Here is a 26,179-nt window from a genome sequence, read left to right on the forward strand (position 1 = left end):
GGATATCTTGGGCTCTTCTGCACACACAGCACAGGAGTTCATCAGTGTCAATCTAATACAACATATTTCTCTTATCTCTACATAAATAAAAATAAAAGCTACATTCCTATGGAGCAAAAACAGCCTTTTGGAAACCACTGCTCTCCAAACCTTTTTGATTGCCCACTACATCGCTATAATTAATTTACATGCATCATTCATATGTGTGTTGGTTTGTTTATGTTGTATAGACATATAAAATCGTACCATTAAGTTAGCTATATTATAAAGTATTCACAAAAATACGTATATCAAAGAAAAATGAAGGAAATATTAAGCAAATAAGATTTGTAAAGAGTTTTATTTTGCTTCATTTATTAATGATACAAATTAATAATGCTCTAAATAATGCTGCAAGATTAACTGTAAGAATTAGTCCCCTAATAAATGTAATAACTAATAGTTTTTGATATCTAATTTAAGGTCTGTTATAGCGTAAAAGGAAATCTTATAAGAGCTTGTACATACCAATGGGAGAAGTACATTGTTGGCCATTTTTCATTCCCACCTACAGATAACCAAAGTTTCAGCTTTTAATAGGGCTGGTCATATTCCATCTTCTCACACAGTCATGAAAAATTAGTCCATCCAAATTAAGGCAAATATGTTCCATTTTTCTACTTTTAATAAATTGATTTAAAATGTATGGAAACAACTTTGGAAGATTTTTAAAAATTCTATTTGCAAGATGTTAATTGTGACGTATCAAAGTTTTGTTTATAGGAGACTTACTTGAATGCTATTTAGCAAAAAAACTCATGCAATTCCAAGTATCTTTTTCCAAAATACTCTTTCCATAGCATACGTATTTTTTTTAAATCCTTTCTCATCATCACCTTAAAGAGAAATATTGTGTATGTATTGATTTTTGTAACTGTTAGTGGAGCTCCTACATAAAGCTGTTAGTCATCACAGCAAGCTTATGAAGTCTGTCACTGTCATCTTATGTAAAAGAAAAATGAATAACAATCTGTAACTTTAAAACCCCCTTTAAATATTATCAGATATCAGCTAAGTTGTCACCAATTATATTCTCTTCTTTAGTGAAAGGGTCACCAAACTTGAGCTGGGTACATGCACTCGGAGCTAATGTTTACATTTCTCAGTTCCTCTTGCAGCTGGGTATGACCGTGGGAATAAATTCTGGCAAACGGGAAGGGAGCTTAAGCGAAACACGGGACTTCCTGATTGTACCCTCCTCTTCCTCAGATCCTTTTTCTTTGGTGGCAGGAAGGTGGCCCGGCACTGAACTGTCTTTGTGCAAATGAGAAAACACCTTGGAGTGGCAGAACAAGAAGACAGAATGAACCCAAGTGTTCAATCATCATGAAACTGCCAATCTAGCCCTGGATTACATGACTTATTCTACAAGAAAGAGAAAAAACAGAAATAAAGGTTCTAGCATATTCTTTCTGCCCCACAATGGATTGTCTGGAGCAACTGCACTTTAGAGAACACTGCTTCAGAGGAGCAAATGGTTAAAAAGAAAAAAAAAATGTCCAGGAGGGCTCATCGAAAGGAGGAATCTAGGGAAATGGCTTCCTTCCTTATTTTCCTTGTGTTCTCCTCTTCCTTTCGCTTTGTTTTTCCTGTTAATTTGACCTCGAAAGTTAATTCCAGACAATTTAACTTGTTCAAGCACGGCTTTGTACAGTTATTTAAGGAAGCATACACAGCTTCTACTGAAAGGCTATGTTGGAAATATCGCATTCAATTATTATTTGAAGAATGATTCAATTAATATTCTAAATATTTGTTTAAATACACTCTGTGCATTCACTTTACCTCTCTTTTTCCATTTATTATTCCTTTCTTTGTTGAGTTTTATCCATTTCTGAGAATGTGCCATTTGCTGTCCTTCGATATATTCATTTTTTTCTTCCATTAGTAATAGTAGTAATGCTGCTATCAGAATACTGTTCTCCCTAGTGTGACTTTTTGTGTGACCAGAGTGTCTGACTTTGAGAAAATTTTTGACCATCCTATGTAGATTTATTAGCTAGCTCTTGAGAAGGCCTTTGCCCACTTTTCAATTTAAACTGATACTGCTCACCAACATAATTAGTCCTCAGATCTAACTGACCTCCAAATGTGCATACGTGTGCATAACATAATACCTGCATACATCAAGGAGTGGGGTAGCATAGGATACATTGCCTGGGTCTAAATCCTTGTTCTATCATTTACTAGGTGAATAAACTCAGGCAAATTGCTTCATCTTTTCATGTATCCATTTCCTGGGAAATAAAATGAGAATAACAATAATTGTGCTTAATTACAGGGTTGCTGTGAGGATTAAATCATGTTAAGTGCTTAGACCAGTATCTGGCACATAGCAAGTGCTATAACTGTTATGATTTCAATCGACTACCTCATTAGATTTATCCCAGCTAGTCAGATATCTTCAAAACTCTAGCATTTGTGATTCAGTCCATAGGTATAAGTTGCACAGACATTTTGGAGAGTCTATCAAACAAGACATGTCAAAGTGAGAGAGGAAATTTTAGCAGGAGACAAAGCCAATCTGTTGTTTGCCTAGGCCAAGGTTTCCAAATAACGTTTTATTGGAACAAAACCACTCCCATTCAATTAAGTATTGTTTATGGCTGTTTTTGCACTACAGCAGAATTGTGTAGTTGCAACAAGACTGTATGGTTTGCAAAGCAAAAAACAAAAAAATTTCTCATACAGCCCTTTACAGAAAAAGTTTGCCAACCCTGCTCTAGGCCGTTGTTCATAGTTCTTTCTTCTCAAAGGCAACAAAGACGGCTGTGACCCTGATGTGCCTGGAGAGATCAGCCGTCTCTCACACTAGCACACACTCAGCACACCTTTCTGTTCTCGGGGCTGGAGCTGTCCCTCGTGGTCCGCCCCTCAAGTTGTGCCATCACTATTATGAGGTTGCTCTAACTGGCCGCTACTTTGCCATGAGTTGGAAACTCTGCTGAGCTGGGCACACACTGGTGATGCCTAGAGTGCCTCGGCGCCTGCTCACTTTGCCTGTTAGGGAAGCCTGGGAGATTCCAACATGGTTAGGAAAGAAGGAGAAGAATCAAGAAGGGGAGAAAGGCGATTGTTGTTCAGGCACAATCATGAGCAGTGGGAGAGAGTCCTTGCTCTTTTTTAATGTGAGCTCCACGATTCAAAACCCACTCCTCGGGCTTCCCTGGTGGCGCAGTGGTTGAGAATCTGCCTGCTAATGCAGGGGACACGGGTTCGAGCCCTGGTCTGGGAAGATCCCACATGCCGCGGAGCAACTAGGCCCGTGAGCCACAACTACTGAGCCTGCGCGTCTGGAGCCTGTGCTCCGCAACAAGAGAGGCCGCGATAGTGAGAGGCCCACGCACCGCGATGAAGAGTGGCCCCCGCTCGCCACAACTAGAGAAAGCCCTCGCGCACAGAAACGAAGACCCAGCACAGCCAAAAAATAAATAAATTAATTAATTAAAATTTTTTAAAAAATTTAAAAAACCCACTCCTCAACTGCCAAGGGGCTTCATCCCAACCTAAGTCATACTATCCAAAACCATGTATGAAAGAGGATTTAGAAGTATTGATTTTTTTTTTTTTTTCCTGAGGTTAGAAATGACCCTAGAGATTCTCTGACACAGTGGTTTTCAAAGTATGATCTGAAGACCATGAGGTACCTGGGTACCTCTTCAGGGTCTCAAGGAGGGTAAAGCTATTTTTATAATAATACTAAGATAGTATTTGCATTTCTTAAGTTCATTCTCTCATAGGGGACAGTGAACTTTTACAAATGCTGCATGACCTGTAACGTCAAAGATATTTGGAAAAGCCACTCTCAATTTTTTTTTCTGAAAAATGTAACTACATTTCATGAAAAGATTTAGATTAACATATATTGGACCTATTTTTATTTTCAATTACTTAATAAATAGATATGTTTTAATTTCTCAATTTTAGTTTCTTCCCTGGTAAGTCAGCAATATGCTGATAAATCAGTTCACTCAATTGATAGCATTTGCCGATTGATAGAATTTGCCGATTTCCCTGATGTAAATATCCCCTCTATGGTTGATTTCAAGCTACCAATGGTTTAACTATAAGGTTGTAGAATTCTTGAGTAGTTAATAATTGGCTCTCACAGCACAGACATTGGATTAACATCCCCCCACCAAAGAAGCTCTATAGGACCTTAAGTGCTTTGGGAATATAAAGGGGTCCTGAGACTATAATGTTTAACAACTGCTTTTTTAATAAAATCCCATCTTTCCACAAATAAGGCAGTGAGACTCAGATCCCCATATCTGAGATAAGTGTCTGGCTCCAGGTTACCAAAGTAATCAAGTAAAAAGTCTACACCAAAATTCAATCCTCTTTGCTCCTATTTCTCGAAGCTGAACTGGAAAGAAAAGGATCTTTTCCCAGCCCAGTTAAGCACCTAAACCTGATTAGATGTGAAAGGTAAGGAAGGTACAGAGGTGGGTAGTGAAGATGAAAGAAGGATTATGTCTCGAAATAGACAAATGCATATAAAACGTAAGAAAAATTTTTTTTAAATAAAAGGATCCCAGAGGTAAGCAAAATTACAGAAAAAGTAGCCTCCCAAGACCAAAGCCTCTTTATTCCTTAAATCTCCCAACCCCGGTGAAGAGAAGGTTTTAACAAAGGACATAATCCTTTCAAAAGAAATAAATCATAAGTCAAATAAACACACGGTGTTATGCAGTTCCCCTTTATTTGAAGGATGAGGGCACAACAGTCCACTTTGAAGGAGAGCAATTACAGCTTGATGCCCTTAAGACACACTCTGTGCGCTTCCTCGTAAATCAGAGTCGATCTCCAAAGGAGAGATACTCAATTCTATCTGTAGAAGTAAGTCTTCCTGTTTGTTCATCACTCCCTAAGGAGAAAGACAGAGAAACTTGGGTTAAATCTCCCTTATCTGAGTCTATCCAGAGTGTTTTCCAGATCTATTCAGATATACCCTTATTATGCCACATTCCTGTGGAATCCTGCAAAGTACAGGACCAAGATGACCTGGGGACAGCATACTAGTAAATCAGTATAAAATGTATAGGAATCTGTGGAACACAATCCCAGTTACCACTGGTAAGTTAGAGTGACTCCCTTGAAATTCCATGTTGTTCCTGATCCAGGAGGTTTCGTGAAAATGGAGAGTGTGACAGATTTTCAGGAGCCAAACGGCATCTCAAACCACAGATCAAGACGGCATTCTGATCACAGCAGCTAGTGTCACGGGATATTTAAAGAAATCACTGATAACTGCACGAGTGCACAATATCCAACTCAACTGAAACTTAAAACAATTACAAAGAAATTCCAGAAAAGTTTTGAAAGGTAAAATGTCCCTCAGGAAATCAACTTTGGTTCATCCTTTAGAACTTCAGAATATTCCTAAACAAAAATTCATCTGTGTCTATGCCCCTCTCTAAAATCTCCCATCTATCATTGTTTTTGTTCTGTTTTCATAATACTGATTATGGTCTGAAGTATATATTTATATTTTCTTGTTAGTGCGTTTGTTTTGTTTTTGGGATTTTTTGTTTGTTTGTTTTGTTGGTCTCTTCACTCACTCATAGAATATGAATTCTGTGAGAATAGGTGCTGTATTTGCAGAATGTAGAGCAATGCCTGCCACACGTAGAATCTTAATAAATATTTGTTGGATGCACAAATGTATGAACCCAGGGTCACTCTCTTCTCTATTCAATTTTTCCTTCGCTTCTGTCTTCCAAATCTCATGTGAATGCCTCTCATTGGCAGACTCTAAACTGGAACCATATGGAGAAGAGAGGCTCAGGGGATGCAATTCCTTATTTCTCTTCTGCCTAATAATGCGTTGGTGGTGAACCTGAGTTGAAAATACACAATCTGTCATGGGGGGTTTGTACCCTGGCTTTCACCCCAGGCTCCCTTTGTGTTACTTTACCAAGAGAGTTGTAAAAAGTTTCCTGATATTTCCAAAACTCCATCAAACATAAAAGCAAAAACATTATTCTCCTATAGGGAAAGACACTGAAAGTTTGCAAGCAACAAAATGGAGTAGTGAGCGAGTCCCCTAGACAGGCATGATAGAAGTGAAGTGATACTGAATTACCTATGAACAGAAACCAAAAGTAAAATACATCAGGGCAGGACAAAGAAGGGTTGGTGGTGGTGGTGGTGCATTTTAGTCATTTTCTATTGCTTAACAAGCACTGCTCCTGATGTCAGAACAGGCAGAAACGAAGGCTGGTGTGAGCTACATGCAGGTGCGTAAGCAGCTAATGGAAATGACAGCTAAGATGACATATAACCAGGGTGTTGAAAAATGAATTATCCATGTGGTTTAAATGGGCCAAATGCATACTGGAACGCCATGTGGTTTAACACAAAGCATGGCATTCAAGATGGAAGATCCAAGTCCTAAGCCTGGCTCTCACACAGGCCACTTTTACGAGACTGAATGAGTCATTTCGACCACACCATGCTGTGGTTTCTCCCTCAGTCAGATCAGCGTAGCAAAATGTATTGCCCAGTCACAACATAGGATGCCGTGAGGAAACAAGGGAGGTAACAACAAAAGTAGACTATTCTGAAGACTGCAAGGTGTATGCATTGTGCAAAATAACAGCTCTTATATGTGACTGTCTAGGCAAGACTCCTCCAAAATTAATTTGTTTTGCAAACTGAAAAACTCCTCTTTTCTAAACTGGTGCAATGCATTAGAAATATTAAACTTCATTGCTTTAATTGGGTATTCCTTCCTTTTACATGAATTTACATTATATACCACAAACATTTAGAATCAGGGAATTCATTTTCGTTATAGCAACTGTTGCCAATACTTTGCAGCATTTTACCATAGCTTGCAAGATCCCCTCTGGCCAGAAATATGCCTCCTTGTCCCTGGATTCACAATCTTATATTTAGTCCTTGCCAGCAGGCCGTTTAGGTTGCTCCAAATCAAATAAACTGTGAAGCCCACACAGTAAGTATTAGATCATTACTGAGCAGGCGGTACACAGGCTGGGGGTGCAAACAAAACTCAAGGCAAAAGGGAATCACCAGGCCTGAAATTAGACACAGAGGTAATTCAATTATGGCCGAGGGGAAAAAGCACAAGACAAGGAGTCAAGATAGTTGAAGTTAAACACCAGCTCTGACACTTATGGTATGACCTTGGTCAATCTCGAACAGGACTTTGGACCTCAGCTGTAAAATTGGGATAATGGGTTATGCCAGTGACAAGGCAAGAGGGCAGGCATTCCTCAACTCAGCACACACTGAGTTTCTGTAAAAGGACAAATTTAGGGTCCACTGCCTGGGGCTTAATTCTAGCTCTCACTTTCACCATGTGACCTTGGGCAAGCTACTTAAGCTCTCCGTGCCTTCAGTTTTCTTATGTCTAAAAGGAGGACAATAATAGCAGCTACCTCACAATGAGGTGAGAATTTAATGCGTTAACCTATATAAACCATTGAGAAGTCTGTGGCACGAAACTGTAACACTCAATCAACATTGTTTATTATTACTATGTGTCCGGCATAGAGGACATAAATATCAAATAAGGAATCATCCTTGCCCAAAAGAAGTCCTAATATGCATCTCCCAAGGTCTCTTCCAGTTTCGTGACTCCCTTAATTTTAGTTATTTTAAGTTTTGCTTTCTCATTCTCATTTCTTTCCTTACTGCCAAGGTAATTTCATGAAAATTGGATGTTTATCGCAAAGAGCTTGCTTGCCTGGCATCGCAAGCTCTCTCTCCCCTGAGAAACAGCCCTCATTGGTAACAGCGGTAATCATCTTCTCTGTAGCAACTGCTCTATCATGGAGAACTAACCACCATGGGACCAGGAGCAAGGTGATAGGTACACCGAAATCAGAACAGTTTTCATAAACTTCTTGCTAGAAATAAGACAAGGGGTGACAAATACAAAGAAAACATTTTTTATTCTTTCAGTGAATCTACTCTTTACTGAAGAACCTCATGGGTAAGGAACAAAAACCAGGTTTAATCAACTCTAAATTAAAGACCCTTTGAAAATGCTATTCTGGTAGGTTTCCTAATCCAACATTTTGTGGCAATTACTACAAACCATTTGCCATCTTCACAAACCTCTATCCTCCCTGGTATGTTCTTCTCTCTCAGCAGATGTCTTCACTGAAGGCCCCATGTTTTCTGTGAAAGACACACTCCGTTGGCTTCACAACACTAAATGTATAAATTTTCCTTTGTCCCTTTCCCTTCTAGGCTTTATTTTTGGACAGCCTTCTTAAATGGAAAAGCCGTCTCTCATTCTTACAAAGAAATCCTGTGTAATAAATCACATTCGGTCTCCCTACTCTAATTCTCCCATATTTAATTATCCTTATTCTTTCCTGTAGCTCTACTGCCCCCTTCTACTGGTTCCTCCACTTCAGCATATAAACTCAATCCAAGGGGTCAAACTGTAAAAAGTAAGAGAAAAAAAAAAAGAAAAGAACAAATTCTCCCTAGCACACACTTCTCTAGCTTCAACCCTGTCTTTCTCATCTTGTCAAAAGCCACAATGCACAAAACAGCTATCTTCAATTGACATTGCCATTTCTTCACTTCTCTTTTCATGTTAACTCACTCAAAGCAGGCTTCTGTTCCAATGCAACTGTTCTTGCTGAGATATCCAGGGATCTCCACCCAAATCGCTAAATCTAACAGACTCCTCGGTTTTTATTTTGCTTGACCTAGCAATGACACTTCACCTGTTAACCACTTCCTCCTTACATACACACACACACACACACACACACACACACACTTTTTATTCAGTGTCAACACACCACACATTCCTGCCTTCCCACCTACTTCTTTAGCTGTCTTGCCCAGATTTGTGGCTTGTCATCTACTACCCATTTTTTAAACGTTGAAATTTACCAGCACTATCCCCAAGACTCCATGCTTATCTCTCTTTCCACACCTCTCTAAGTGATCTTACATATGTCCGTGGCTTCAGTAAATCTCACCTCTAGTCCAGACTGGCCTTGTCTGACGTGCAGACCCATATACCCAAATATATGGTCCACATATCTGCTTGAGATGCCCCCCATACATCTCAAAATCAGTTTCCAAGAATAAGCATAGCATCTCCATTGACAGGTGCCCAAACCAATACTTGGAGAATAATCTTAAACTCCACCTTCTTACTTCTCACATCCAACCCATAATCCAATAATTTCAACTTCCTCATTTATCAGCTCAAACATCATTTCCTAAGAATAGCCTTTCTTGCATCCAAAGATATAATTAGCTCCCTTCCCTTCCCCTACACTATATTGTCCCATACATGCTCTCCCTACGTCTCCAACTCTATTACATATAAATCCAAATAACCATAAGTGTTTTACACTCATCCTAGAATTTGCAGAGTATCTGTCTTCCCCACTAAGTGACTTGGGTTTCACAGACAGCTGGTCTCACAAACCTGCTCAGCCCATCTGAACTTCCTTCTGCTGGTAATAATGCAGAGCATGAACTACCTACACCTAAAACAAAGGATGTGACACTGAACTTCCACTAATAGTGTAGTAAGAGTGATCCACAAACATGTCTTGGCAATTAATGCCTGTGTGATTTTGCTCACTTTGGCCTACCCTCCACTTTCTGCTCAGCAGCCAGATCACCTCCTCTAAAAAGCCACTTCTCATACCTGGGCCACTCAGGCAATGTTATTCACCTCTTCTTCATAGCTCCCAAAGTTTCAACCATAGCTTCATAGTTCTAACCATAAGTTGGTACACAGCCTTGGGTTCAAGGTATCTCTTGTTAGGGCAACCTTTTCTTATTATCTTTGATTTTTCTTTCATCTAGCAGACAGCCAGATACAAAAGCACTCAATTTATTTATTTACTTACATACTTAAGTTGAAAAACTGGAAATGAGTCAAACCAGTCATTAGTCTAAAAACTAAAAAGATTTTAGTCTCTTTTTTCATGAAGTTGGTAGAACGTTTAAGAAAAAAAATTTTTTTAAATCTCAATAAGAGACCATCAATGGGCTAAGTGCAATGTCATATATCCTCTGAGGAAAAAAAAAAGATACATTATTCTTTACTAGAAAATGGGGGGAAAGTCATAATTAAAGATTCATGCTCACTAATGTGAAAAAATAAAACTCTGATACTTACTGTTAACAATTATTTTAAAAAAATAAACAATATGCCAATTCCTTAGGCTTTTTCTAAAAACACATAATGAGAAGTATTTGAAGAAACTCTGGAGAAAATTCTGAAGAAGCTCTAGGAAAACATTGTCTTGATATATAACATTAGTAGCCTGATGATATTAAAAATAATTTAGCCCTGTCTCAAACTAGGAGAAGAACATAAAGTCTTACAGGAATTGGGCTTAATGGTAAGAAATCACATAAGGGGAATTACCCTCTTCCCTCTGCCAGGCAGTTGGAGAATATTGCTAATTTTGTTGAAGAAAATCATATTACATTGGTTGAACTCCAAACATGTATTCAGATTATACTATAATATGTGTTAATAATAGAGGGAAAATTCTGAAATGGTCTCTTTCAAGAGTTTTCTGTCTGGTTGCAGAGACACAAAAGTAAAGAAATAACCTCAATAGACTTGCTTCTATGAGTTAAGAATAATAATAATTCAGAGGAGAGAGGGTAATGAATGGTAAGGATGAAGGGTTCAGGAGAAGTTCATAAGAAAAGTGATGACCCTTGAATAAAGTATTGAGATTTGTTTAAATGTTTTATTTATTTATTGTCAAAGTAACACATTTTAATTGTTAAAAAATTGGAAAGTACAGACTAAAATAACACCTGTAATCTAATACCACCACCTAGAGTTACACACAATAAAATTTTAGACTTTTTTCCATTATTTTCTACTTACTTTTCTTTACATCATTGGGTTAACACTATACCTTATGCTGTGTTTTCTGACAGCACATGTAATAGGCACTTAACAATGTAATGACCTTGAAATACTTTTAGTAAACTTTAAATCTTTTTGTAAACATGACTTCTCTAGAAGCATCATTTTAAATTATTTGCTCTACTACACTAAACCATCCTCTAGTGGTGTGATTTTTTTCTGGTTTTGAGTATCCTATCTACAGTTATTATAAACACAATTCTAATAAATATTGATAATTGTCTTTATAAATCTTTCTCCTCATTTAAAATGAGAATTTGGTATAGAAATGGCAGAGGAAAGAATTTGATCTTTTTTTAAAAGATGAACAGAGTTTTCACTGAATAATCTGCATTCAATACATTCCTGATGACAAGATAGGCATTTTAGGCCTCTGGAAGAGACCATACAAAAGCATACAACATTGACACATGGTAGGGGTTTAAAATTCACAAGTACATTGTCTTGTTAATCCTTAAAGATAATTCAGGTGAGGAGCAATGAGGGATGAAGCTGAAGAACTGGGAAGAACCGGATCATGAATGTGCTTTTATGCCATGATCAGTAACTTCTCTTTTACCCTGAAGGCAATGGAAATTCAGTAAATGTTTGCTCAATGTAATTGATTTACTCACTGAGGAAGAGTTTGCTTCCTTATGTAAATAAGACTAGTAATGGGATATCTAGCAAGGGCCCAGGTGAAAAATATCCTTAAAAAAAAAAATCCTTTCTTCAGGAAGTGCCCCTTACCTTCCTAGCTGAAATCAGAGGAAGCCCTCTTCCAACTCATTCAGGACTTCCAGTTAGTTAATTAATCCAAAAAAACATGATAGCCACAAATACTTTTTACATGTTACACACATGTTGTTAGTGGACTTTGAAACTTAGACAAATGCTTCAGTTACAAACTTTTGATGAGGGGCAGAGTCTTTTCTTTGAGGAGTGATCCATTGATCAGAGTTCTGCCTTCTGTTCTTTGCGTAAGACACATCCATAATTCATAATACATGATGCCTATTTTTTATTTCTGCAAGATGCAGCAAGACGTTTAAAATGTGCGAAGCACTCTAAATGCAGTGAAAATGTTTACCCTTGAAAATTTTTATCAGTCTTATGTTTTATGAACTTTTTCAACTTTCAAAATTTCTACTTTTAATTCAACAGCAAAATTTTCTTAGCAACTCATATATCAATTATTTCTTTAAAAACACATTCTACTTAGATTTCCTTGTAAAAATAAATTTCATGTAAAATTCATATTCATTAGTTTACTTAATATTGAATGCTTTGAGTCATCATATTAGTGAAACTGGCTTAATCAGGTTTGGTTTACTTAACAGCATAATCCGATTTGCAACCAACTCTTAATCTGAATTTAATACAGACCAGAAGGGCAAGGGTATTAGGAGCAGAGTGGTTAGCTTGCTGTAGATTTCAGTCAGTTTTCCTTACAGAGGGAATGCAGGGCACTGGGAAACACCTCTTAAGTGGAGTCCTGTCAAGGGAGTTAATACTGAGATTTCTCTTTTTTCCAAACTTCCAAAGTCCTTTATCTGAAACTCTCATCACTAACTCCCCAAATATATAATTACTTAGGTACATGATTTTTCCCTTTTGAAAAATGCATTTCTGGTTTTTCTTTGTGTTCAGCCTACAAGAGCTTTCATTAAATTTTTATCTTATTGATGGTAAAGCTAAAAATATTGAAGTAATTCTACATGGACTTTACAAATATTGTTTAAGTTGATAAAAACTTTCTATGCATCCTATTACTATTTTGTGTGGGTTTCCTCACAAGTACTTTAGTCATTTAAACTCATCTATGCAATAAAAGTTTATAACAGATTTTTATGGCTGGGTGATATAATATTATTTTTTAATGTAATGATCATGAAAAAGATAAGACAGAAAGTGTTCTAGGACAATTGAGACCAGACAGCCCTGTGCTGGTGGTTCTATTTTTGCATATTCCTTCCCTGTATTCTCCATACTTCCTGCTCTGATCCCTAAGAACTGCTTCAGCCAGTCTACATGGCTTTGGAGGCGTTTAACCAAGAGTAAGCACCAGCAGATGACTGCAAGATGGAAGGAGACAGTGGCCAGAAAATTTTGATCCCTGCTCCCACCTTATCTCAGCAGCAAAGTTTTAGCAGTGGCTGTGTTTATTGACAACTCCTGTGAGGCAGTCTAATTCCCAGGGGCTCCTGAAAAATCATGTCCTCTCCCCGTCCCATCAGGTTGAGGTTACTAAGAGCTTCTTTGTGGAACTCCACATCCTTTATTGGTTCTCTTAATCCCACCCACACTTCTGTAAATAGTCCCTCAACCAATTTTCCTCAAGATGTCAGCTAAATATGCATTCTGTTTCTTGCCAGGACTCAGGCTGATACAACCACCAAATATTTCTCTATAAATCCTTGCATTAAGTTTCTGTTATTCAAAGAAACTTTGAAGTTTTTGCTTTTTTTTTTTTTCCTATTTGATTTATGTTGCATAAATGCTAGGTCTAGCTGAGAGCCTAGAGGTAAAAGTACTCTGGGTATTTAATAAAACTTGAAAAATAATTTGACAGTACTTATCAAAACTTTAGCATGACTCTACACTTTGACCCAGAAATTTACAACTTAGGCTGTTTTAGTAATACAACCTAAATTTTTAATGATACATCTCAGGGATCACAAACTTAAGGGCCCATGAGAATCAGGCAGGTATTGTAAATGAGGAAAGCCAGCCAAGTGCAAGGCAACAGAGAGGGCAGGAACTGTGGCAGGAGGGATAGATAAGATTTTATAATTGCAGCAGCCTCTACTCTGTCAAAGTAGTCACTGCAACTCAAGAAGTAGACCCAGAGGTTATTGATCTTTAGATTTTTTAAGAGAAGAATCCAAAAATCTGGATTTTCATCTAAATTCTCTTAATTTATAAATGTTGACTCAATGTTTTTAAATGTTTAAAACAACTTGGAGCCCAAACCAGATGAATCTGCACTCTTAATGTAACCCTCAGGGGGCCAGTTATTGAACTTTGATGGATGTATAAGAATGTTATTGGCTGCATTATTTGAAACAGCAAATATTTAGAGACAAACTAAATGACATTCTTGAGATAGATTTTATGATATATACCTCCTAGGGACTAGTTTGTTGCAATTAAAAGAACAAGGCAGATCCATATGCATGAACCCAAAAGGATATGCTATGTATAGTTATTTTTGTAAAGCAATTTGGAGAATAATATGAAGACAATGATCTAATATTTTTAAAGGGTCTGTGTAGTGTAATTGTGTGTGCATGACTAGCAAACAATACAGAAGAATACACATTGGGCTGTTGACAGTGGTTTAACTATGATCAGTGGAAATGGAGATGGTGGACATATATTTATCTTTTTATTTCTTCTTTTTATGAATTATTTACAATGAGGTTGCAAATATGTGTAATTAAAATAAAAATAAGATTTAGCTAAAAGTTTCTGAAGCTTGTTTACCAAATGGCTTTAGAGCGTTTTAGTCCATCATAAACTAGAGCAAAAAGAAATAGTTTAGAGTCAATAAATATTGGCTATTAAGTTGTGCCAGGCACATTTCTGTGCATGTATTAACTCAAAATTCATAACAATCTTATGAGGTAGCTACTACTATTTTCCCCAGTTAACCATTGAGAAAACTAAGGCACAAAAGAGTTTTAAGTGACTTACCCCAAGTCACACAGCTAACAATTGGTGGAGCTGAAAATCAAGCTACTAGGTTAGCTCAGGAACCCACACAATTAACCCCAACAATACTGCCTAAATGCTGTCCTGAAATGCCAATAATTCAGGTATGGTGGTTCAATATAAAGTAAGCTAAAGTTTTTCAAGCTATTATTCACAAATTATATAAATTGAATTATTTAAAAATTCCAGTAATATTTAATTCAAGGTAAAATAGCTCTTTTTATGGGAAAGCAAACAACTCACAAAGAATTCTCCATATCTCTTTTGAGTAAATTTTTGCCAAGGTTGAAGAATTTATAGATTTACCTTATCCAAACGAAAGTAGTCAATAACTGTCTTTTAAATATTCAGCCAAGGAAGAAACACCTCAGTTTCCAAGATGTCTTGTGATAGATGCCAAAACCATGATTTAAAGAGAAGTCAAGGTCATTTCATCTTCTGTGGAGGAAAAAAGAGTTAATTTGAACTTGTAAACTCAGAGAAGAAGAAAGGAGAGCAAAACATCTTGAAGACATGCCTTGTACTATCAGATACTTCTTTTTTTAGGTATGACCACAACAGACATGTCTAGGAAGAGCCGTTGCTTGGACATATGGGCTTGGTCCACAACAAGCAATATGTTAGAACATGCTAATGTGACTTCACAATTTTCCCTCCACAAGTTTCTACACTCTGTGTCACTTTATCTAGCATTAGGCAAGGCAGGACTGAGTTTTGACTGGAAAGTCTATAATTTTGCCATTAATACTTTCCAGGAAATGGCATTTTTGATGGCAAAATCTATCTTATGCTCTTGTTAAGGTTATGTTAGTACTTAAATTTACACATTTACCAAGGGATGAAATTTGGCATTCCTTCCTTCTGTTCTCAAGCACTGGTAATTCTTACCCTGATTCACTCAGTCAAACATACAGAGCTTATCTGCAGGGCATTTTCAAGGCATCAAAAATAATAATTTTTTTTCTTTTGTCTTTGCCTTTTTGCTAACTAGGATAACTAGATATATTGCACAGTTCCTTTATCTGGGAAATTCCTAAAGTTATAAAAATTGATTCCTAAAATGCCTTATACATAAGAGAAAAAGAATAAGTAAAAATGTAGCACATCACCAAATTATCAATTTCTGTGAGGACATGACAAATAAGGGAGAAAGGGAAACATTTCTGTGCCAAATTCCACCAAATAACCTGAATTCATTCAAGAGATAAAATGGAGCAAAAAAGTTAAAACTGAGAGTGAGATAACTTAAGAGACTAACCAGCTTATTTATTTATTCTCCTCTCTGCCTCTTTCCCCTACGATTATCCACATTGGCCCACAAAACACAAGGCCATTTCCCAGAGGTAAGAGTATGGGGCCTAGAAGATAAATACATAAAATTATCAGTTCTAAGATCAACTGATACCAAGGTCCTATACCAAGGACCAGATTTGACAGATTTCCTGATTATATCTGAAGAAAAGGACCAGTTTGAGAAAGAAACAGACCAAGACCAAGGAGGAGATGACAACCTCCCTAGTGAAGTCATATCACCCTTGCAAACCAAGATGAAAGCTACAGATATGCAAGAATGAAATACCTTAAGATATTCTATTCCAGGATTCTACATGCTAGACTTAGTCCTTCAAACACCTTTTATCCTGATTAATTCCCTTATTATCACTTTCTTTGAAAGTCCAATAAAGCATTGGCAGTCCCAGAGGTTTCTTCAGGACAAAGAATTCCAGGGATTATTATAAATATTGATCTCTTTTCCAGCTATACAAAGGTTCTTAAAATGTTGATGGGGTGGTGAAATCATGTGACCTCTTTAGGATATTGCAAATACTATGAACCCCTTCTCCCAGGGAAATGCAGACAACAGTATTTACTTATAATTTCAGGGTGACTGCTGAATATCTTCCATACTATGAACCACTGCCCTGCATAGGTGCAAAACAAAAACAAAACAAAACAAAAACAAACAAACAAATTTTTGTTGGCACCAGGAATTCCCTGGTGGCGCAGTGGTTAAGAATCCGCCTGCCAATGCGAGGAACACAGGTTAGAGCCCTGGTCCGGGAAGATCCCACATGCCGCAGAGCAACTAAGCCCATGCGCCACAACTACTGAGCCTGTGCTCTAGAGCCCATGAGCCACAACTATCTGAAGCCCACGTGCCTAGAGCCTGCGCTCCGCAACGAGAGAAGCCACGGCAATGAGAAGCTCTCACCGCAACAGAAAGGAGCTCCCTGCTCAATGCAACTAGAGAAAGCCCGCACGCAGCAACAAAGACCCAACGCAGCCAAAAATAAAATAATAAATTTATAAAAAACAAACAAACAAAAACCCTACATTTATAGTTTTAACTACAACCTGAAGGCAGATGACAACTAAATTTATGACTCTAACTCAGACCTTATTCTTAAGGTCCAGAAATGTATTACCAGCTGCTTTTTAGACATCCCAACCAACCAGAATACAATGGAAGCTGGGTCCAAATAGTGTGAACTCTTGAAGAATATGGACTTAACTTTCCTGGGCTTGAATCACAACTCCACTACATTACCTAAAGTACCTCTGATTCCTTATAATAATTGCATGTATCTCATTAGATTGTGATGAGGACTAAATGTGTTTGTATGTAGCAAACACATGGCACAGCATCTGGCACAAAGTCAATACCAAATAAATGTTATATCATGATCACTAGCATTACTAGCATGATCAACACAGTATTAGTACTAATGACACAGACCTCTTCATCCATTCCCTAAAACCAGCTTGTCCCCCTGCATTTCCTATCTCCATCAACTGCGGCTCAACGTACTTAGTTATTTAAGTCAAAAACCTACAAAACATCTTCTCGATCACCTCTTCTCCACCCCACACTCACCTGCGTGTTCCCTACCAACACAAACAGCGCTTTCTCTTACCAAGATCCTATTCACTGCGTTGTGTCCCGTCCAACTACATTTTACCAAAAATACAACTCTATTTTTGTAATCCTCTTCCCCACAAACTTTATTGGTTAGTCTCAGTTTCTAAAAAAAAAAAAAAATTTGTTAAGTATCACTACCTTTAGAAATATTTCTATAATACTCACCCTACCAAATCAGGTAGAATTACTTACTCTCCTCTCTGTTCCTTCCTGTGAATGCCCAGGACACACTTGGCCTACATCCACTGAAGTCATTGTCATAATACATGGTAGCAGGTAGGCTTCTTATCTATATGGGCAGTCATTAGGACTGTGTCTTGTTTAGCTCAGAGGACCCAGGAAAATCACAGTGACTAGTATATGCTAGGCACTCCCAAAGATTTATTAAGTCCATGTAGATAAAATCAATGACACAATTGTCAATAGCAAATACAGTAAAACTTAACAATCATCCTCCCCACTCCTGGTAACAGTTGAGTGAGAAAGTAATTTAAGAAAACTTGCTGATCACTCCTGGGAATGGAAAAATTAAAACTTCATCACGAATGTATTATTTCAAAGGAAAGCAGTTATGTCCAAAAAAGTCAAAGTGACACTGTCCTTCTTCCTGTGAGTTATATAGCTATGGAATTTTGCCTCCAGTGATCAAATGCTTTTAAGATATGAACCACCAACAATGCACAGAAAGACTTCCCTGGTGGCTCAGTGGTTAAGAATCCACCTGCCAATGCAGGGGACACGGGTTCGAGCCCTGGTCCGGGAAGATCCCACATACCGCAGAGCAACTAAGTCCGTGCATCACAAATACTGAGCCTGCGGTCTAGAGCTCACGAGCCACAACCACTGAAGCCCGCGTGCCTAGAGCCCGTGCTCCACAACAAGAGAAGCCACCGCAATGAGAAGCCCGCACACAGCAACGAAGACCAAATGCAGCCAAAAATAAATAAATAAATGTATTTTAAAAAACCCAAAAAACAATGCACAGAGACTAGAGATTCAGATTAGAGTAACCAAATCTCTTACATTTCTTAACGTCCCTGCTCATCTCAAAATGTGTTTTCCCAAAAACAATTCTTACATTGTATTGGGTTTTCTAATCACAAAATACTACATTAGTCCATTTTTATAATAAAATATGACTCTTATACAGGCATTACTGTTACACTCTACAAATTCTGAGGCAACATGCCTGAAAATGTATATTTCATTGGCATCAATTTATAGGCAGAAATGTGAAATGTCTAAAAAGAAATGCTTTATAATATATCTCTAACTTCCTGACATTTGACAAAATTAAGTTACAGAGTTTAACCAAAGGGGAAAATATTTCTAAATTGAATCTATTTGTGATATACTGGTTGCAAATTCAACTGCCAACATACTCTGTTTACTCCCCTGGCATCTGTTGCATCTGCCAACTGGTGACCAAAAATTAGAGCAGACTTAACTAATTAGAAGAGTCCCCATCTGGTAGCTGAACTTCTTGTTTATGCTTTCTTTACATTCTAAGTACAGAGATTCGAACCAGAATTTCTGCGTTTTGTAGCAGAGAAGACCCTCTGGCCAGCTTAGTTGCTATTGTACTGCTGAGCTGAACCTGGCGCAGATGAAAATGTTCTGTTTTATGGTCTCTCTTCCTGTGTTCCCTTCGGGAAGAATCATCTTTCCCACAAGAGTTTCCCTTGTCTCCCAAAACAATTTCTCAGTCATTTTTATCTCTATAGGCCTATATCTAAGACTAGGAGGACTTTATTGACAAATAAAACTTCCAAATAGAATCCATGATTTGGTAAAGCCAATACTATCTTTCCTAGGAATAAAACTAAAGGAAAGAATTAAAGGAAAACATCATAGTGTCGTTTATTTCTTTGTGGTTTTTATTTAATTCTTGTGAGTATAGCTTGATAATAAAGCAAACTCCTGGCAGAATCAGGCAGCAGTTACCATCTCAGGCTTTAAATAAGGACTTCTATTGAAATTTTGACCCTGCCTCCTATTAGGTTAAGTTGACCGAACTTCACTAAACCTCAGTTTCCTCATATGCAAATTTAGAATCATATTTTAATTGCTGTTTCATAGTATGATGAAAATGCATCAGTACATGACATAAAGAAAACTGACAAAAGACCTGTTATTACTGAAAATAGAGGCTGAAAATATTTTTTTAAATAATAACTAATAGTCCTTTTGATATAATACATGTTGCACCATTTGGTTGCTTTGAAGTTCAGTTCTTTTGTAATATTTTTAAAGTTTCTCTTAGAAGCATTTTGATTTCCCTGAGCATATTTCATTCAAAATTAGAGGAAGATTAGAAACATGCTGGGTGGCAGAAGAAAGCAAGCATGAAATTAATGTATTATGAAGAGAAACAGAATGACTCTATTTACTTTACCACATTTTGCCTATATTCCAATGTTACTTTTTCCCCTAAGTGGGCAAGAAGAAATAGCAAATTTGAAAACAAACTTACTTGGAGAGATTGAGGAGTTGTCCAACATCTGTTAAACACATACTATGTGCCAGCAACGTTTTAAGCCCTGGGAATACAAAGATGCTTAAGACATGTTCCTTGTCTTCAAAGAGTCCACAATGTTTTGAGGGAGCCAGGTGTATGAATAAATAAGTTTCTGTATAAATAACCCCAAGCCTGCATTGTAGTGTCTGGCAACACTTCCTAGGAGAAGTGACTCCTGAGATGAATTTTAAAGGGTTCATAGAAGTTAGTGGAGCTCCCCTGAATAGTGATGGTTGAAAAGCATTCCAGTTAAAATGAGCCTTGTGAGCTCAATCATGGGAGTGGTGTTGATCAACAATATGATGTTCTTTGGGTTAATACAGTAGTTTAGAATTGCTGGACATTTAATGGGGATGGCAGGAAGCAAAGAGGGAGAGTTGAGAGAGATGGCAGGGACCAATTGTAGAAGGCTCCACGTAGGAGTTCTTCCGACAATAGTAATGAGAAGCTATTCAAGGGCTTAGAGCAGTGAAGTGGCATAGACAGATTTTCATTTTCAATGACTCTTTCAGCAGTGTTGAGAACAGGTCTGACAGAGTAGTCAAGAAGAATTTTTGCAACTCAGGCATTAGCTAAGGAAAGACAACCTCAACTAAGGCAGTAATAGTTTGACTAGAGTGGTTAGGATAGATCTGCAAAAATGATGTAAAATACTAAGGCCTCATTGATGAAGCAGATCTGGGCATGCACCAGCATGGTAAGGGAGGAGAAGAAGTAGTTTGTAGGTGGGTGACTAGGGGGTAGTGAGGCCACCCATTCACTACACTTGAGGACAGAGGAGGAGAAGGCAAGCTAAGCAGGAAGATGGAGTTGGGTTAAGTTTGGAGAGCCTATTGCACATGGGGCAATGGGAGGAGCAAGTTCCCAGCAAATTGGTTGTCATTAAAACCAAGTGAATGAAAGACATTATCCAGATAATGTGTAGAATGAGAAAAATTGTAGTTCAAGAATGGAAATATGGGGACTTCCCTGGCAGTCCAGTGGTTAACACTCTGTGCTTCCTATGCAGGGGGCACGGGTTTGATCCTTGGTTGGAGAACTAAAATCCCATATGCTGTGTGGCACAGCCAAAAAGTAAAAAAAAAAAAAAGAACAGAAATATGGGGGGAAATGAACTTTTATGAGCCAAAAGAGGAAGAAGAACCCACAAAAGATATCAGAGAAGGAATAGTCAGAGAAAAGAGCCAAGCTAGAATAGAATCATGAAAGCCAAAAACATAAAGCATTAGAGGAAGGGCAAGAGTGAAAATACCTAATGGAGATTCCATAACATAATAAGAGCTGAAATGTGTAGTCAGTTAGCATGGACTTTGGAGTCAGACAAACTTGGATTCAAGTCCCTCTTCCACAACTGACCATTTGTGTGACTTTGGGCAAGTTTCCAAATTTGTAAAAATGATGCAATGTATCTCCCTCTGAGGTCTGTTGGACAATGTAACAATAAATAGAACAATGTACGCAAAACACCTGGCACAGTGCTGGGCAAATAGTAATATAGTAATCTCTACATAGGGGCATCTATTTTCATTAGTTTTCCTCTAAAGTATTAGTACTATAAAATGATCCTATAGTTCAAATTTTCTAGTCAACAAATTAGCGATATGATCTTTACCTGATTGTTGCACTATGAGTGTTAGTTGTTCCCCCAAACACCTGAAATATACCTGAGCATATGCATTAATGAATGAGGCATAATTAAAATGGCAATTCATGGTCAATTCTTATAATTACAGGTCTAACATTTCATCAATTTAGGTAATATCTTTCAATGTAATGGAAATTACAAAATTGCAATCATGCCTTGATGGAGGTTTGAGGGAGGATTTATCACATTATACACAACAAATTTTAGACTTTTAAAAGGGTTTGGCTCTAAAGTAGAAATAGTTCCCTTGCCTATCCAAATCCTCTTTTCTCGTACCCATAAATTTAGATGCAAACTACCTGTCACAGTTGCTCTCAGAAAGAAGTCAGGCAGAAAAACATGAAACATACAAAAACCAAAAGGAGGCACAGCATACAATAAAGCTACAAATACAATTTGAATGTTACCAGATCAAGTGCATTATATTAGCTTCAGCAAGGTACCCAAAAGAGACTGCCCTCAAGAAACGTATCCTCTAGTAGCAGAAACAAGACATTTCAAAAGACGAAGAAATCATATCAGCATGAGCCCTCAGAAAAAGTTTCAAAAGGAAGATTTTATCAGAGATGAGATAGTAAATAAATAAAATATTAAATAAAGAATAACCTTGCAATAAGTTGACTCACTCAAAAATATGTATTGTGTGTCTGTGCTGGGCATTGATTTCAAGGTTGAGGACTTAATGGCAAATAAGAGTTTATCAAGTCTAGTGACTTGTCTCTTAAGCATCAGTTGAATGAGTTCTAGAGAGAGGGAGCCACCCATGCAAGGATCTAAGGCTTTCCATTGAGTTAATAAACAGTAGTGTGAAAGAGAAAATTAAATATTTTAACTATGATACTTAAAATTATCTTGCAGTAAGAATAACCAAGACTTGAATATTTTGTCATTAAAATTATAACTCATTTGATATCATTACAATTGACACAATTCATATTCTTCTTACTATTTCATTGTAGTATACCCTTTATACAATTTGTCAAAATAACATGAGTAGTGGCTGGCCCAAGAACCTAACTTACATGTGGCCTCTGTTATGCTCTTTTTGCAGTAGTCTGAGCCATTCTTAATTCCTATGGGATATAAATATTGTATAATAAGACATTGACAGAGACAGGTTACTGTGGACAGGCACCTCCTAGATCCACTGCAGGTCATGACATCTTACCAATGTGGAGAAAACTGTGTGTTTACACTGGCGAACTATATCTAGAAAGATAGTCATTAGTGCTGCCTTTTTGATCTCTTCAGGTTTTTTGGATTTTAGGATAGGAGTTGCTATCAATATTTAAAGAAGCAAACTCCCAATTATTTAAACATAACAGAGGCATAATTGACTGATCACCACTGGAACGACAAAATTAAGACATTCTGCAATAAGATTCAAAAAACTCTCGTAAAAAATATTTCTAGGTGTTTTTTTCTTATTTTTGATAATGTAATATTTTAAAAATTATAAATAATTTAAAATGCATAATGAAATAGTAGGGTGAACCACACCAAATTGACATTTTTGTAGATGAAGAATAATTTCATCTAGTCCAAGTTGGTATATAACCTGGAAAATATCATAGCTGATAGCAAATATAACATCAAATCCATGTAACCAGCTCCCAGATAAAGAAATAAAACCTTACCAGTTATGGCTGAGCCCTTCACCAAAACAATTGAATTCCTCAGCCAAACAGCCGAATACCCTTACCTGCATGCCCCTTTCTGATCTCAATTCTACCTCCCTATCGCCATGGTAATTATGTTAAATATTGTGATTATCCTTTTAAGCATTCTTTATACTTGATTCAAACGGTGCCCTCATGGCCTTTCTTGCACAGGTTTCCTTGAGCACATGCACAAGAGTTCCCCTAAGATAACACTAAGGAGTGAAGGTATTGGCTCCCTGGATATTGCTGATGGTTCTGCAATGCGGCTGTTACAATTTATACTCTCACCAGCCAGTTAAAACTTCACATGGCTCCACACGCATCACCACATCATTGCCAGACTTCTTAATTGCTTCCAATGTGAAGAGTATAAAGTGGTCTGTCACTGTGGATTTAATCTGGGTCTTCAAGTTCACTAGTAAAATAATTAACTTCTTAGGTATAAATATCGTAGTTTCCAATTTGAGCATAAACTCTATATTCACTCCAAGTGTATGAACTGTCTTGGCATGTCTGTGGGGCTAAAGAAGGAGATCACTTGAAATCTAGTTGAATATGAGTCCTGGGAATCTCTTGGGAGACAGGGAATTCCTATTCCTATGCATTCCTTATGCACACACCTAGCATAATGCCATTTGGATACTATCTAAGGGGAGAAAGTGAGTCTGGATATTGTTTAGGATGGAAGCCAGTGGTCCTCACCATTCACTTCTCTGGACCAGCCTTACAGACTCATGAATGAATCCTAGAAAGAGAGAGAGAAAAAAAAAAAAAGCAGTTAAAAAAAGAACACTTTTGTTCACATCTCTAAGACACTGGAAAAAGTTCAAGGACACAATGCTTTGAAGCTCCCACAGGAAACTGTATCACAAATTTCACACACATGGCGCCTGCCATTTTTCTCTGCGTTCCCACTCTGGCCCCGGCCGGGGCTCTGACGATGACTCCAGGGCTGTGTGGCCTGTCTGCAGCTAAGCCCACCCATACGAAGGCTTCAGACAACGTACTCCCCACGGTTCTGTTCCAGAAGTGAAACTAGTTTGGCTTCTCCTTATACTCCCCTGTTCTCTGCTTCAACTTCTCCCTTTCCATTGCCTCCTATCTTTAACAATACAACAAACCCTCCCCTTACACACACTAGAAAAGAGTATAAAACCAGAAGGAAAGGGCACGAAGCATCATGTTCCCACGTGCTTTGTTGTCATTTTTCTTTTTTTTTTTTCTTGGCTTTGGTTTGTTGTCATTTTTAGTGAATGTACCCAAATAAGTAAAACAGTAATTATGTTGCCTTAATTATGGAGATTAAGAGTATGAAAGAGAAAAGGAAAACAAACAAAAGAAAAAATAGTAAAGCTTAACATTTTGCTTCTGTTTGTGGTGATTCATTGCACTTTACATCTAAGACAACCCCCCACCCCTGCCATATAGAACGTAAGCCCTGTCACTGCTAGTAGCACTTTGTGTCCTTTGTGTCTTGGGGTCCTACACATGGCATCACACATCCCCTATAAGTGTTTGTGACTAGTATCACCAATCAGCACTTTGAAGTCCACATAACTAGGTGGATATCTTGAAGAATTCACTCTTACCCTTTTGGTTTTGCCTAAGAAAAACTGATTGCTGTTAAGCAAAGGAATAATCCAACATATTAGATTACTTTTTTTGGAAAGAAAGAATGGGAGATGGAAAAAGAATGTGATAGTTTTTACTTATAAAAATAACTATGAAAACTTCAAACAGTTAACAAAGGCTTTCAAATAACAATGATAACTAACACTTTGGGACATTATTATGAGCCAAGCACTTGTGTCTCTGTCTCTCTCTCTCTCTCTCTCTCTCTCACACACACACACACACACAGCCAGATGTTCAGATCTCATCTGCCTGTGAATGCAAAAGCAAGGTCGTTTAATCTCCCTTTAGTGACTTTGAGTCCCTACCTATTAAATTTTCTAAGAGTTGACTCCCAGGGTTCTCCTCCCAAATATTCTCAGGTTTTTTCACTTGTGGAGTTGGTTACTTAGACTTGCTCTCAGCCCTACACCCATCTTTTTCCTCTCTACTCTCTAATGCTGGGACTAGGGTTTTGTAAACTGCATTTCTCAGGCTCCCTTGCCAACTGACTTGCTGCCTTTTTGCCTGTCCTAATAGGAGGGCCTGACAGGTTCATAAGCAAGAAGAATGAAGAAGGCGTGTTTCTTTCTTTCTCTCTGTCTCTCCTCTATATTCTTTTCTGTCTTGCTGCTTTTAGCAGCAGCTCCTGAAGTTGCATCAATTTCCCAGAAACCAAGCCTTTGCCTCAGTGCCCCTTGTCCACAATCTCAGACTGGCTGACTGCCCCGGGCCTTAGTGCACCATCTCCTTTCTTGTTTCCCTAGCTAGAGTAGCTGTTTCCTGCCATTATTTATCTCTGGATTACCTCACTTCCCCATTTGACATCCTCAGCCCTTTCAACACCGTGTAACCAATTCCCTACATTAAATTCCCTCCATTCGAAACACTTAAAGTATTTTCTATTTTTCTGACTGGACCTTGGCTGATGCACTTGTCTGTTAATCAGTCTCCTCAATCTTCTGATGGTTCGCCAGGAGTGTGGGAACTCAAAAACATCCCTCCACACAAGACTCTGCAAATTTTTGGTCTTATATGTATGTATGGTACACACACACACAAACACACACTCACGCACACACACACCTTAAGGAGTATTCTCAGAGGAGCATATCTCAGTATAATTCCTTTTATGTAAAAATGTACACACACACACACACACACACACACACACACACATGTTCACACAGAT

The sequence above is a fragment of the Balaenoptera physalus genome, assembly GCF_965194825.1.
Source record: "Balaenoptera physalus genome assembly, chromosome: 17".
Lineage (NCBI taxonomy): Eukaryota > Metazoa > Chordata > Mammalia > Artiodactyla > Balaenopteridae > Balaenoptera > Balaenoptera physalus.